The sequence below is a fragment of the Castor canadensis genome, chromosome 6, assembly GCF_047511655.1.
Source record: "Castor canadensis chromosome 6, mCasCan1.hap1v2, whole genome shotgun sequence".
NCBI classification, from domain to species: Eukaryota; Metazoa; Chordata; class Mammalia; order Rodentia; family Castoridae; genus Castor; species Castor canadensis.
The window spans coordinates 128,630,254-128,647,136 of record NC_133391.1 but is presented as its reverse complement, the minus strand read 5'-3'; the positions used below and the strand labels follow the sequence as shown (position 1 = coordinate 128,647,136).

The following is a 16,883-nucleotide window of genomic DNA, read 5'->3' as shown; positions in this document are numbered from 1 at the left end:
CATGGAAATCTTGATCTTCTCTTCTTCTATCTCAGTAAACAGCAACTCCACTAGTGCAACTTCTCAGACTAGCTCATACAGAAATCCTGGGGCTTGCTATAAAAAATTGATGATTTACCATCCCAAATTTGGCTATCTTTAAAAACAAAAACCAACTTTAAGCCTGAGGTCAGTAACACAAATCATAGACGAAAAAAGCAACAGCCTAAACACCAAGCAGAAAAGATCATACTTCTATTTCACATTACTTTTCTTTTTTTTTTTTCACAGTAAGAACTAGAAATCACACAGAATCTGCATATTTATTGCTCTTTCTACAAAATTCCTGCTTCTTTAGAAACAAACAGATGGTTAAGGAAATGAAGTGGGAATAAATCAATTTGATATCTTCAAGACAGTGTTAATAAATTAGTAAAAACCCTCTTGCTAAATAGTGAAATCATGAGTCTGTCTGAAAGAAAATGGCACACTTGCATTTTTATTAGGAATCAACCTGGACTGGCCAAAAAGGCAGGTATACATTTTGTAATGTATACCTTTGAAATTAATATATTTAAACTCTAGCCATTAAAATCCAGTTCAAATTAACACATATTTATTTAAGGTTACTCTGTGCAAGGTGATAGGGTAGGGCTTGGGAATAAAAGGGAAAAGCTGTTTTTTTCAAGTTGAACCATTTCTACTTTTAACTTGTGTTAAGAGTTTTAATATTTCTTTTTAAGTTATTGTTATGCTAGAGGTACTGGGGGTACGTTGTGACATTTATAAAAGTCTTTACAATGTGTCATAGTTGAATTTCCCCCTCCATCCTTCTCCTTTATCCCCCCGCTCCACATTCCTGAAATAGTTTCAACAAGTCTCATGTTTTCAATTTACATACATGTGTCCACATATTTGCACCATATTCATCTTCCAACACCTATTCTCTACATCCTCTCCCCTCCCACTGGTACCAATCCCCCAGAGAGGACCTATTTTGTCCTCTTATTTTCCATTTTTGAAAAAATATGACATCTTTGTTTGTTTAAGGTAGCTATACATTAGTTTCCTTGTGACATTTCCATGTATATATATATATATGTATATATATATATATATATAATAACCCAAATTGGTACATCTCCTCTATTTTTCTACTTTCTACCTTAGTCCCCTTCTGGTGATTTCAACAGGTTTAAAAATTCTATATTCATTCTAGTATAGGAAGTATATCAACCATATTCACCTTCTTAACTTCCTTCTTTTACTCTCCATCTCTTGTAGGGGACATCCCCCTTATCATGACCTGTTTTTCACAATTTTGCTTGTATTTGTATTAGGTCTATATTCCACTTATGAGAGAAAAAGCCTTTGACTTTCTGAACCTGGCTAACTCCACTTAAGAGGACTTTTACCCATTTCATCCATTTACCTGCAAATGATAAAATTTCATTTTTCTTTGTGGCTGAGTAAAATTTTACTGTAGGGGGGCATCTTGGCTGTTTCCATAGCTTAGCTATTGCAAATAATGCTCCAATAAATGAGACTGTGCAGGTGCCTTTGTTGTAATCTGACTTATGTTCCTTTGGGTGTATCCCTAGGAGTGGTATTGCTGGATCATATGGCAGTTCTATTTTCAGATTTTTTGAGGAACCTCCATACTGTTTTCCATAGTGGTTGCACTAATTTACATTCCCACCAACAGTGTGTAAGGGTCCTTTTTCCCCAAAGACTCACCAATATTTGTTGTTGTTTGTGTTCTTGATGACAGTCATTCTAACAGAGGTGAGGTAGTATCTTAAAGTGTTTTTGATTTTCATTTCCTTTATGGCCAGGAATGTGGAGTATTTGTGGGTTTTTTGGCCATTTGAACTTCTTCCTTTGAAAAGGCTCTGTAAAGTTCATTTACCCATTTCTTTATTCAGTCATTGATTTTTAGGGAGTTTAGTTTTTTGAGCTCCCTGTATGTTCTGGTTATTAATCCCTTGTCAGATGTATAGCTGGCAAAGATTGTCTTCCATCTTATGGGCTGCCTCTTCAATCTGGTGACCATTTCTTTTGTTGTTTAGAAGCTTTTAAATTTTATGTAGTCACATTTGTTAATCCTTTTCCTTAGTTGCTGAGTCATTTGAGTTCTATTTAGGAAGTCATTGCTTGTGCGTATTAATTCCAGCGTAGGAGATGAAACAACACATTGCTTCATGATCAGTGGGTCATTGAAGAAATAAGAGAGGAAATCAAAAAGTTCCTGGAATTTAATGAAAATGAAAGGACAACCTATCAAAATCTATGGGATATAGCAAAAGCAGTGCTAGAGGGAAGGGTGAGAAGCAATTCAGTGGATAAGTGGATAAGAGAAGTAGGAGCAAGTATTTCTATCAGAGAGAACAGCAGGAGCAAAGACCCCAAGGCACTAAGTGAAAAGCCAGTTACCTGGAGCTCAGAGAGCTCAGAGAGCGAGGCAGGTGATGCTTTATGACAAGATAAAGATGCTAGAGATGGTATGATTCTAATTATGCAGCACCTGAAAGATCAAGCTAAAGGGATGTTAATAGTTTTAATAACAATGGAAGATCATCAATAGGTTTTAAAGCAAGAGAGTATGGCCAGTGATAACATTGATTTTTGTTTGGAAATGACTCTGAATGCAATGTGGAGAAATGATTAGACAGTGGTTAAGAAGAGAATGCCAGGAAATGGATCATGGCAGCTATCATTGTGGTTGGAAAAGAGGGAATCCCAGCTTTGACTAACACTGACAAATGCAGAGGGAGAGGGATGCATGCAGCATATAACTAAAAGTGAGCAGATCTTAGTGATAGAAATAAGGTCCACAGGAGAAAATCATGGTGAGAAGGCAGTAAAGGGAGAAAAGGATTTCAATTTTGGTTATTTTGGATCTAAAGTGCATTTGAACACTCAATGGGAAATATTGAAAAAGCAATAGCATATATAAATATGAACCACAAAGAACAAATATGGGCTGAATATATGAGTGAATCTTTGGTATATAAGTGATAATTAAAATTAGAAGAATGAGAGGGATAAAAAAGCCTAGGGTAAAGGGGAAAACAGGATCTAGAACCAAACTTGAGAAACTCCCCAAACTTAAATGACAAAGTAGAACCAAAGAAGAAGTCAAAATTGAAAGAAAGAAAATGGAGATAATTGTATAAATGAAGCCAAAGAAGAAGTCTGTGAGAACACACAGAAAAGGAGAATGAATTTTTAGATGCACAGGAAGAAGCCCACATGTCTGGAAGGCAATTGGCCAAACAGAAATACCAAATGATTTTGTGTGAATGAGACAAACATTGATTGATTTAGTCACTGGGATTTGAGGTTTTATCTGTACCAGCACTTAATATTAATTATTCTAACTGATACATTGACACTGGCTATTTTGGAAGTAACCCAGACAGGCAGGATTATCTCACAGCCTTTGATCATCTTTCATCCCTTACTGATTCACTTGTAAACCATATTTCAATGGTTTGGACAGAATATTCAAAGCCAAAGGGCAGTTAATTTGGTACTAAGCATTTCTTGAAATTTGCATGGGTCAGAATAAAGTACCTTGGTTTTGTTTTTGTTTATTTCTGGCAAACAGTATAATTTTTGAAGTAAATTATAGCAGAATTACACTTTTGCCAAATGGCAAAAACAAAGTTTTATTTTGCTTTTAGTTGACTGTTCATTAAAAAGCAAACTAATTTTGTCATAAATGTTGTGCTACAGTGATTTAAATAGTAATTAAACAAAATAGTTCTCTCAAATTGAAAAAAGAAAGCTACCAATTTTTAAAATATGTACTCCTTGCTTAGAAGAACACTAAAGTTCATTTAAATATGTGTTTATATATAACAACATGCAAGTGCTAATATGACAGCTTGACAAAGATGTTGGGGAATCTTCATATAAAATCTGGTATGGAGATTGCATATGCTTGGTCGTAACTTCTCTTTAAGTCTTTGTATGCGGGAAGAGCCAACAGTACATTGTGATGGAACCAGAAAAGTCCTACAGATGGAGAACAGAGAGGAAAAAAGAAGACTGGGTGCATGAGAGAAACATCAGTAGGGTAATTGAGGTTCTCAACATTTTTCAGGCTTACTTGCAGTATCTGATCAGTAATTTTACTATTATAACTTAACTTTTAACTCTCTTACCTGTAGGACCAGCCCCATAATTTATAAGCCCAACTAAGTGTGATCCCTGCGTGCATGCACAGTTTGCATATCCAGGAAGTTAGGACTGTCCTCGTGTCAATCCCAAAGAAAAAAACAATTACGCAATACAACAGACTTGAAGTTAATATTTTTCAACTATGATGTATCTAAATATTTAGCTGCTACTGTTCAAGTTTTTGTATTAAGTGTGGTCATTAATCAAGGCCCCATAAAAACTCTGATATAATTTTAAGATCTTTGATTTCCTTACTTTCTTTTAATTGTCCTGACAATAATCAAAATGTGGTTAGAAGAAAGGTCTCTATGGTAAAACATGCAATATTCTTCTTTGCTCTTATGATAGTCTCAATGTTTGTGTCCCACTAGAACTCATATGATGAAACCTATTCACCAAATTGATGACATGGCAGGGTACAACCTCTGGGAGATGATTAGATCGTGAGGGAGGAGCCCTTCTAAATGGGATTAGTGAACTGAGAAAAGGAGCTGCCTTGTCTAGGTCAGTACGTAGCTAAAAGGTACCAGAAAGCAGACCCGAACCAGACATCAAATCTTCTGATGCCTTGATCTTGGACTTCACAACCTCTAGAACTGTGAGAAATAAAATTCTGTTGTTTATAAGGTACCTAGTTTCTGGTATTTTTGTTATAGGAGCTGGAATGAATTAAGACTGCACACAACAGGATGGTGTACACTGCTGACTGACTTGTGCTTCCAATCTGTAGATTATCAAATACTGGTAAGCTTCGAGCCAAACAGCACACTACTGAGAACAAAGTTATTAAAATTTCCAAGACAAGTTCAAAGAGTTTATGATTCCTTATGTGAGATTCCAAGGACAGAATAGGACATACTTTCTCGATAGCCTTGTGAATGAGAGCTAAGAAGGGCTAACTTCTAAGAGAGTGCTGTGTCTGTAAAGAGAGACCATCCCTTCATGAACCTTCCCATGGGTTCAACTGATTCCACTGTTCAGAATCAGAGGAATGATGCCAGAGACTCTCAGAGGCAAGAGTAGAGAGTGATGACTTGTTCTATCATTGGATACCCTCGAGCTTCAAGACCAACTTACTTGTCTCAAGGCTCATCAAGTGAAAAATGGTATTGATGAAATAGTACACAGTGTTTTGCCTACATAGAGTGGAGACAAAGACCATCACATAGGACTTTAGATTCCAAGGAGATAACAGACCTACTTGTGCCGACAGGTCCCATTCAAGACATTCAAACTCTGATCTGCCATTAAGAATTATATGACTTTGTCTACAGATTGTATCTAAAAGTTGAAAGCTATAAACAAAGCTTCTTTTCCCTGATACATATGTCAGCACTGACAAATTACTCAGAGAAGAATATTTTTAGCAATAATTTACATTTTCAAGTTTTTAGAAATCTCGACTATTATCCTCTAATCTATTGATATCCCCTTTTTAAGAGATCTTCCTAAATATATTTTATCTATCTTCTAATAGCTTCTATTGCTTTACCTTTTTTCTGCATTTTTGAGGTTATCATAATTTTAATATTCTTAACCTGAATGCTCAGTTTGGCAATTATATTTTTGAAATTTTAAGAGGTCAGTCATAATGTTTTTCTCTTTTTCATAGCATATTTAGATTTGGTTTTTTTTTGTTATAAAGATGTAGGAGCTTCTTGAATCTCTCGAAGGGTGGTATTATTTTTATGTGGCTGTAATTATCTTAAATTCCTCTGGAGTCATTTCTCCATTTAATCATCTTGATCTTTCTTGTTTATGTTGCAAATTTCCTCAAATGTCTGGTGATCCTTGGTTTCAGCAAGGAATATTTCAAAAAAAGGCAATGAAAATTCAGACTGAGAGCATGGCTTGTTAATTAAGAAGAATACAAGGAAGTCCACCATCTTGGCCCTTATTTTGACACATGCTAGCACTCACCATGCTAACCTGACCTAGTTTTCCAGGGGTTCAATTCTTCGTTAAATAAGCTTTGTTTCATTTTGGCTTTTGCTGTAGTGGCAATCAACACTTGGCTGTAAGCCAGGCATTCTAATATGGGCTGAGGACAAATGTGATGAGTGGAAGAGGATAAAACTGATCCAAATATGCTGTTAGATTAAAAAATTGTTATAATTTATCCCTACCCTGTGCCCTCACTTTCTGCAAAGTGCCTTTGTGCCTCTTTCCATCAATAGACGGACTATGTTTCAGCATCCCTTGGATCTGGACTGGTCTTATAACCCATGTGAACAATAGAAAGAATGAATCAAAAGTGGAAGTATGTGAAAATGTACTAATTCTAAGTTTGTGTCTTGAGAGATCTTACAATTGTATTTTAATCCCATGATTCTGCTCAGCCACCATTCAAACAAGCCCAGAATAGTCTTATCAGTGATAAGATGCACAAGGTCCAGTTGCTTTAATCCTCATAGTTGACAGATACAGACAACAAACCTGTGGAAATAGGGCTGACTAACAGATAGGCAGTTGAGTGAAGACACATGAGTAAACCTAAATAAATTCAGTCAAAACTGCCAACTATGTAAGATAGTGAAGTAAATAACTGACTATTTTAAGCTATTATGATTTAATCTGGTTTGTTAGACAGCAAAAACTGATGCAAATATTCTTGGTGAGAATTCTGATGATAGCTATTTTTCTCATTGCAATGCCCATCAGTGTTGTCACATCCCAAACTGGAGCCTTGCTGGTTTCTGCCAGACTATTTGGGGCTGTTTGTTGGATAAAGCTCCAGCCATGCACATTTTTCTGAAATGACTGGCTTTGCTTTTCTTCAACAACAACATCACTTGATCACATATCATCTTCCAGAAATTACATGAAATCCATTACTAGTGACGACCTCTTTCTTTTTATTATTATTGTTGTTCATTACACAAATTTATTTTTGTACTATTTTAATGTGGTCTCAGAAAGGAAAGAGGAAAATAAAAACCATGTGTTCTCTTGAACTAGAAGTCAATAAGTATCTATTTATTGAGTATCAATTGAGATCAGGCTATAAACTTTAGAGGAACTGTTAGTTTACAAGTAATTGAATATTATTTTAAAAGTGAACAACATGGTAGATTTTGAACTAATCTGGACAATCTGTCATAATGAACAAATGATAAATTAAACTATCATTATCTTTCAGAAGAAAAAATAAAATCAATGCATTATAAATACCCAATTACCTGGCAGGTGTAAGTAGGGTATGAAGAAAGCCAGAAAACCAGACATGTATATGCATTCATTCATACATTAGGCATATACTTTGTTTTGAAAGTATGTGAGACAATTTCTTATGAGATTAAAATTTATGAGAAAATGTTATTAAAAGGGCAAGTTTTTATTCACAATATGTTATAACAAATGCACAAATCCTAGGATTAAACCATTCACTGTTTTATTTAAACATTATTCAAGTAAAATTTGTCCTCCTAATGAACACATGCACTGAGTCTTTTAGATGTAGCTATGTCATCTAAATGAAACAAGAAGAGATCATATACTCTGTTCCAAACTGTGGTGTCTCTTCCATTACCACTATCCTCAGGTTGTATTTGGATTCCATAAGATAGTGAGCCAAAGAATGAAAATTTCTCACTATGTTTTTGAACATGGAAGTGTCTTCAGTTATTCCAGTTATTCAAAATTATTATTTTCCTGCTTATAACACTAAGGAAAACATATGTATAGAAATACATATGACATAGATCTAAGTTGAAATCATTGACTCCTGTTTTTGAACTATATGCTATCTCAAAGAACCCAAGTAGATATATTTTGTGTGCACTTTTATGGGTCCTCAGAGATGACATTTCTAAAGTACCTACAAATGTGACCATTTGCTATATGCTCTCTGTGGCTATTATTATATTAATAATTAGTATATGTATAAATATGTATATATGTGTATGTGTGTAAATGGTAAGAAAAGTATATTAGTATAAAACTATTAAACAATTGCTTCCAGTTTTTATTCATCATTGTAACGTTGATAACTATGTTTACACTATTATTTTTAATGGGTCAAATAAAATTGTATTCAGGATAATGAAAGTGTGCCATGAAGAATTTGGGCTTTTCTTCTTCTGAAAGCAAAGTTCTAGTTTAACTCAGTAATATCATTTTTTGGAAATTAGCTAGCTACCTATCTTAATACAACTCTGTCCACTCAAGTTTTTATAAAAAAGATCTCAAAAGCTATACTGGTTTTAGGATTAATAAATACACTTATCTCTAAAGGTGGGAATTTTAAATTTCAAAATGATTATTATTATACCCTGATGTAGTTTCTTCATAATATTTGACTCCTAGAGTAGGAAATACAGTTCAGCACTAAGCCAAAGGTGTTACAAAATAGACCATTCATTCAAGGTAACTGAAGCTTTGGTTTAACGTATAAAGGATTAGTCACAAAATGGTAATGGTACAGCCATGGGTTTTTTCTCATGATCTATGAAAAAAAACAACAAACCAATGTTTGAGTGCAATTTATAACTCTGTTGATGTATAAATTCCAAGTTAATAGGAAGAATTGCATATTAATCATGTGTACAAGTTTCATCGAAAATTCCTTAAATATCAAGACTGTTCTCTAGGGATGTAATGTAGTCAGGTAATATACATTTCTTTTTGTGTGTGGTGGTAAGGTTGGCACTGAAATTTTGTAGAAGTCAGTGCCACTGGTCTTTGTATGGATTTAAACTTATCTAACTATATTGCATCATGAGTGAATAAGTCAACAAAATAGATATGTGTGTAACCATGTGGCCACTAGAAGATAAGAAAGGGGAGAAAACAGGCTATTCTTTGCAAATAAAGCATTTAGAACCATGTAGGCCAGCTTTTCTCAACCTAACAGATATTGAAGTGTTCCAAGAAAAAAATGCTCCAATTACATTGCTTCTTATAAAAATATTATATAGTTAAACATATGTCCATAATTGTTTACTATAAGAATCCACTCTGAAGCAATTGAGAAAAACCTGAAAATAACATAAGTGATCAGATTGTGTGATAAAAGCATGAGATATAATATAAACAGCAATGCTTTAGTAGAATTTCCCAATTAATTGTACTGATATACATTGCCTTCTAATAAACCTTGTCCTATGGTATGCAACCTTTCTTATCATTTCAATGATTTTTGATACTTTTAGATTCCAAATAAATATGAAAATGACTTAATCTTTTCAATTTGTACTATTATTTTGTTCTTGTAACTGAGTTACTATACAAATCAATGTCTTTTATCATTTCTGACAGCAATTAATTTGTTGTAGACCATTTTTTGTCTTCTTTAGTCAATGTGTACATCAAATCCAGCTATTAGAGCTGTTCTATTAATTTATAACCCTATAAAATGTATCCCATTTTCAAATAAGTTTATAACATGAATTCTAAGCAAATTTTTCATTATGTTCTATCATTTTATGGTATATTCCAGAATGGTGACAGAATCACAGAATTACAAAGTTTTCATGATGGAAGGAACTTTAATATAGTCTCCTCAGTATTATTTTATTAGTAAAAGTCAGTTTCTGTAGTTAAGTTTATTCAGTGAGTTGAGTAAGAGGATGTTTTATCATGGCCAATTCTATGAACTTCTACCAGTTCTTCACTCTCTGATATAACTCAATTCATGTTGTTTTAGGCCTCATACAGGTTATTGAACTATTTTAATATAGTATAAGGCTAGGGAGGCATCTAAACCTCCAGCAGGATTAGAACCCATCTAGACAGCTGCCAAGAATAAAAGCAACTATACTCTTCACCAATTTTCCCCTGGAATTCAGACTCTTTATCTATGTGTCCCTGTGAACATCAGATCCTATCTCTTCCCTCTGTGAAAATCAGTCCTTGTATCTCCAGCCCTAGTAATAAAGAGACTAAAATCAATGCATCTCAAAAGAAAGTTAATCAGCAAGAACCTCTTTTTCTGTCATGGGTGATGGGTGGGAACAAATAAGGCAGTGGCAGAATCTCTGCCCCAGAGCAGCAATTATGGAAATAGATCCCCTGGAACAACATAAACAAGCTACAGAAAATAACCATGGGCCAGGGAAGTATGGGGCTTCTTCAAACCTGAATATTGCTTGGGAAGAGGTTAACTATTGGTAATGGGAAAAGGAGAGAATGCATGGAAAATAAACTGAAGAAGAGAATATGAAGCAGGAATCCACACTAGTGTCCTGGAGGATTGCCTATCCCAGTCCCTAACCTTCAGCCTCAGTAGGATTTGCTCTAGGACTCTTCAGTGAGTCCGAGAATAGTACTTATGGGGTAGTAACCAAAGCTTGCAAGCTCCCTCCATTCTCTGGGTCTGCTTCACTGAGCCTAGCCACCTTGTCCAGAATTTCTTCTCATCAACTTATTGCCAAGTCTACTACTCACTCTTTTATGGATCTAGGACACAAATAATAGCAAAAAAAAAAAAAAAAAGAAAGGTTATTTTCAAAGATTGCAGTCCAGGCAGACACGATCTTAACAATAATCTAACCAATCCTGGTGAGCTGAAATAATACATGCTTCCAAGTTGAAGAGGCCTCTATTTGATCATTGTCTAGTACTCAAAAGTACTAGTTAGGTAAATCAATTTACCTAACTTGACTCTTGATTTCTCATTAAGATAATAATGAATTCCTGTAGGAGTTTTTGGCCAAATACATAGGATAATTTTAAATATTAATAACAATAATATGGAAAATTATCATTGTGCTCTCAAAACAACAACTAGATTTCTCGTCTATACATTCTCTCCCAAATCCTGATTGTAACTTTTAGAACAAGTCATGATTCTTGTGTCTTTAAAATATTTACGTTTATTAAGTACCTACATGTGCAAAGCATTATCCTAGAAAGTGCATGGAGAGTAAGAATTTATCAATCACAGTTCCCTGTACACAAGGAAATTACAAAATTATAATGGACAATATGAAAGGAAAGAAAGAAGGAGGAGGAAGAGAAGGCAGGAAAGGAAGGAAAGACTTTATAAAAATTGTCCAGTAGATATTAGGCTTTTGCATATGTAACATTTCTAATACAACCAAGGTTTAGGTAGATATTGTTCCCATTATACAAAAAGTGAATAGAGACTCATAAACATTAAGAGACCTTTGAGGAATATTTTTTAAGTGGTCAGATGAAGTGTTATTATGGGCTCATAATAATAAAATACTGCTTTCTACTCTGTGGATTAAGGTTTTGTGAAGCAGATGAAGTTTGTACTGTCCATACTGGGGAGAACTGAGCAGGATTTGAGTACTAACCAGTATTAGCCAGAGTCCTGATAGCAGGAAAAAGTATAGCTAGCTATACCTGGGATCAAGTATAGCTTGATCATTTCCACAGTACTTGCAAAAGGGGAGGAGCCTTGGAAAATAAAGTTAGTCCACATGATGAAGAAATTGAATGCCTGGATGTTGAATTGTGGTACTTGTGGTAAGTGCAGAACCACTGAAGTTGAGTAAAAATGATGCCCTCAGATCTTTGACCAGAGGTTACCTAAGAAATACTGGTGTGGAGAACATATAACAATTGCCAAGGAAGAAGATAACAAGAGCCTGATTTAGGATTGTGGCCAAGACAATGGAGAAATGAAGGAATTGAAGAAGTAGAATCAACATATTTTGGTATTTGTCTGAAAGGTAAAGGGAAGAAACAGCCAAAAATGTTATGGGTTTCAGAAATATAAGAGACTTAACATTTAATTGTGAATGAACAAGGGGTTGAACCCTTCTCTCTTCTACTGTCTGGGCTTTCTGTTTAAAAGGAAGTTAATTTCGAAGCTGTTTTTCTGCTAAGAAAATTGAAGCATATTGTTTTCATAAACCTTTGTAAAATCTGCTGCATTCTCTGGCATGTTTGCAAATAATGCCACATTCCCCAGACAGTTTATGTTCAACATGCCTCACATTACTAACAGAGAGACATCACTACATTACATTTTATAACAAATTTATGAAGGTCATTTCTTACAAGATTATTTTTTAAATGGAAATACATTTGTTGAAAACTGTTAATAATCTGATACTTGCACACATATTTATTACCTACTCTGAGTCTGGGTTTGATTACCTATGTTCAAGATGAATGTGTTTTGTTGCAGTGACAATCACCTTCCTTTGCATGTTGGAAGCACCTATAGAGTTTTTAAGAATGCTGATGTCTGCATCCTACTCCAAGGCTCTGATGAAGAAGACCTGGGAGTATCCTGGGAATTCAGGTTATTTTAATGTCATCTAGACAATTCTAATGTCAACAGTGGAAAACTACTTAGCAATAAGTGATTAATTATGTTAGAGATAATTAAGAAGTTTGCCTTGTCAACCGAAAGGAATATCATCTACATTTACATAATTTGCACAAGCATTGACCCAAATCAGTCTTTCCCTAACATTCAATAAGATATGAGAGTGGTTTGGTGGGCTGAGTAATCTGAATGAGGAACAGATGAATAGAACAGGAAAATGTGAAATGTGTTGACTGGCTTATTCTTTCCTCTTAACTCAGCAGCCACTCCTGGATTGTTACAGTAGTTCAAGCTCTCCTTGGCATCTCCCTGGCTGTTCTGCAAACAGTGGGTTGCTGGCTGCCTAACGCCAGAAGCAGATCCCAATGTCCTCTATGTAGCATCACAGTAGTAACTGACATCTCTGGGGTACAGAGGCCAAGATAAGGTCTTGTACACATTAAAACTCAAAGGAACTAGGAGTGGACAGCTGGCTGTTTCTTCATATTTGGAGGAATGCTGAAAGGTCTGTTTGTTCTCATATCTCCTCTTTCCTCCTGTCACACACTGACTAAAGTGCCAATTAATCTGTTGGCATTGCCAGCAGAAATCCCATATGAGCCAGTGGCTCACGCCTGTAATCCTAGATACTCAGGAGGTAGAGATCGGGAGGATTGTGGTTTGAAACCAGCCCAGGCAAATAGTTCTGTGAGACCCTATCATGAAAATACCCTTCACAAAAAAGGACTGGTGGAATGGCTCAAGGTGTAAGCCCTGAGTTTATGCTCCAGTACCACACACACACACACACAAAATGTGCCCATTGCCTGGTCAGAGTAAAGCATTTCTGTCCATTGTTCATCATTGCCAAAGAGAAAACTATCCTTTTTCTAATAGGAAGGTCTCTGAGGGAACAGGGAAAGGTATTCGGTGTTAGGCATGGGGAATTTCTAGGGAGCACAACAGTAAATTGACCTCTGGATGTTCTCACCACTATTTCATTAACAAATGTTTTTTGTTTTTTGTTTTTTCAGCATGGCTCTAACCTTCATTTTTATTACATTTCCATGGAGATTCCTTTCTCCAACATTCACTGCTAGAATTCTATCCATTTCTCAAAGCCCAGTTCAAATGCTCATTTACCCATTTGAACATACCAACTTACATCAGTACTTCTTTCCTCTCTATCTTTGGATATTTGCACTTGCCATTCTTTGTTACTAAGCCTACACACCTCAAGATATAGGATCTTTTCTTTGTCCCAATACATGCATTGTACAGCAACAATTGCCAAACTTTGCACATAACAGAAGCAATAAATCTGATAAATGAATTAACCAGACCAATTTAAATATCACCATGGAATTCATGGACAACTGGAATTCTTTCAGTCACGAAATAACTTAAAAGTTTGGACATAAAAGTGGTGGAAAAAAGGCTAAACCTCCTCCTCTATAATGGACATCTATTCAAACACCAATTATTCTTCATAAATTACAGACTCACAGCTGAGCCAAACATAAATATTCTCAACTTGCTTCATCTTATGGGATTACAGTTGTTCTATCATGACTCTTTAATAGTAGCAAATGTTCTTTTCTGAAACATTATTTAAATAAGCTTGGTTTATGCAAGTCCCAGTAGTCACTCCTTGTAATTCTACTGCTGAAATCACTATAATTCTTGGCTTAAAGAAGTTAATATATTTTCTGACAGAGTGACAAGAGAGTCATCACTTATCTCTGAGCCCTGCATGTGGCACAGTCAAGAACAACTTTTTCACCTCCAGAGATTGGCAAACTGTATGTTTATTTATGAGATCTTGATTCAAACTACTCTTACTTCCTGATTGTTGGGAGAGTCATGGGAAAGCACTGTAATTACTAAAGTCCTCAACAATTCTAATTTACTTAAGGGTCATCTTAGCATGACTTCTACTGGAATCCATGGGGTTTTAGCCTGTTTATAGTTGCATTGCTTTTATATGAAGAACTTTGTCTCACCAAATCAACCTTGTTGCAATCAGAAAGTTTCACAAAATTTGGAGAAGTATTTAGAGAGTTTTCATTTCCTACATATCCTTTTTAAGCCTTTCTGATCCTTTAAGGTACCTAGCACTGAGTCTTTCAAGCAGCCAGTACACAGTACCATTGGGAAAAGAACAAATGAAGGAGTGAATGATATTTATGTTTTGCCAGAGTAGGAAACTGAGCTCAGAATTTGAGATATTTTGATATTTGGATCAAAAAAGTGGTAATGTAATAGAAATTGTGACTTTAAAAAGCTCATTTGAAATATATAGAAATATTTTGTATGTAAGACATTTCCTTGCCTTTTGTTACTACGTATCTTTCAATGTGCATGTCTAATCCTTCAAGTAAACTATTTTACTGAGGAATTCTATATATTATGTATCATAGAATCTAGCACTGATCAGTAGACACTATAAATGTGTGTGGTTGATCTACTTCTATTGCATGTACCATTTTCTCCCTTGGAACTTTACCTTCCCTACCCTACAGTCTCTTCCAAGGAAAAGTCTGCTACATGTAATTTTAGTGTCTAAGATTGGACAGAGACAATTCCACACATAATACCAGGGCCAGACCCTTGGAAAAACTGCAAAGTGGCAAAGAAGTTCTTTACTTACCCTTTTCTTCACCATTTCCCCTTCTCTATTCACTTCAGATCCTCTATTCACTTCAGAAAAGTTTATTCATCAATATAAAGGCATATTAAGCACAGTCACCAAAAGCAAAAAAATAGACAAATGGGATTATATCAAACTGAAAACCTGTATCTTCAACAGTGAAGAAATAACTGATGGAATGAGAGAAAATATTTGCAAACCATACATCTATTAAGCAGTTAATATCCAAAATATATAACTCAAAGAACCTGATAGCAAAGGCCTGGATAGACATTCTTCTAAAGGAGACATTTAAATAGTCCAACAGGTATTTGAAAAAGTGCTCAGCATCACCAATTATCATGGAAATGCAAATTAAAATCATAAGGAGACTTCACTACACTAATAATGAACAAACTGAGAAAGAATATATATAAATGGAATTGTTTTCAAAAAAAAAAATCAAATACCTAGGTGTAAACTTAACAAAGAATGTGAATGACCTCTATGAGGAAAACAATAAACTTCTGAAAAAAAGAGATTGAGGAAGACTATAGAAAGAGGAAAGATCTCCCATGCTCATGGATTGGTAGAATCAACACAGTAAAAATGTCTATACTCCCAAAAGTAATCTACATGTTTAATGCAATTCCCATCAAAATCCCAATGACATTCATTAAAGAGATTAAAAAATCTACTGTGAAATTTATATGGAAACACAAGAGGCCACAAATAGCCAAGGCAATACTCAGTCAAAGAACAATGCTGGAGGTATCACGATACCCGACTTCAAACTATATTACAAAGCAATAACAATAAAAACAGCATGGTACTAGGACAAAAACAGACATGAAGACCAGTGGAACAGAATAGAGGACCCAGATATGAAGCCACACAACTATAACCAACTTGTGTTTAACAAAGGAGCTAAAAATATATGACGAGAAAAGAGCATCTTCAACAAAAACTGCTGGGAAAACTGGTTAACAGTCTGCAAAAAAATGACACTAGATCCATGTTTATCACCCTATACCAATATTAACTCAAAATGCATCAAGGATCTTAACATCAGACCCCAAACTCTAAAGTTGATACAGGAAAGAGTAGAAAATACTCTGGAATTAATAGGTATAGGTAAGAGCTTTCTCAAAGGAACCCCAGCAGCTCAGCAACTAAGAGATAGCATAGATAAATGGGACCTCATAAAGCTAAAAAGCTTCTGCTCAACAAAAGAAATGGTCTCTAAACTGAAGAGAACTCCCACAGAGTGGGAGAAAATATTGGCCAGCTACACATCAGACAAAGGACTGATAACCAGAATATACAGGGAACTCAAAAAACTAAATTCTCCCAAAATTATTGAACCAATAAAGAAATGGGCAAGTGAACTAAACAGAACTTTCTCAAAAGAAGAAATTCAAATGGCCAAAAAACACATGAAAAAATGCTCACCATCTCTAGCAATAAAGGAAATGCAAATTAAAACCACACTAAGATTCCACCTCCCCCCTGTTAGAATAGCCATCATTAGCAACACCACTAACAACAGGTGTTGACAAGGATGCAGGGGAAGAGGAACCCTCTTACACTGCTGGTGGGAATGTAAACTAGTACAACCACTCTGGAAAAACATATGGAGGCTTCTTAAAATTCTAAACATTGATCTACCATATGATCCAGCAATATCACTCTTAGGGATATACCTGAAAGAATGTGACACAGATTACTCCAGAGGCACCTGCATACCCATGTTTTTTGCAGCACTATTCACAATAGCCAAGTTATGGAAACAGCCAGGATGCCCCACTACTGACAAATGGATTAAGAAAATGTCGTATTTATACACAAAGGATTTTTATGCAGCCATGA

The 16,883-nt window shown here is 35.2% G+C and overlaps 1 protein-coding gene across 6 annotated transcripts in view; it reads right to left on the bottom strand.

Annotated features, from left to right (window-relative positions):
- Pde4d (phosphodiesterase 4D) overlaps positions 1-16,883 on the bottom strand; it is a 1,369,518-nt gene that overhangs the window by 965,710 nt on the left and 386,925 nt on the right. Inside the window, exon 2 of one of the 6 annotated variants that reach the window (XM_074077456.1) lies at positions 1,717-2,227. The exons of the other annotated variants lie outside the window; for them this stretch is intronic. The gene's annotated coding sequence lies outside the window, so the exon portion shown is untranslated. The remainder of the gene's footprint in view (positions 1-1,716; positions 2,228-16,883) is intronic. 6 annotated transcript variants of the gene reach the window in all.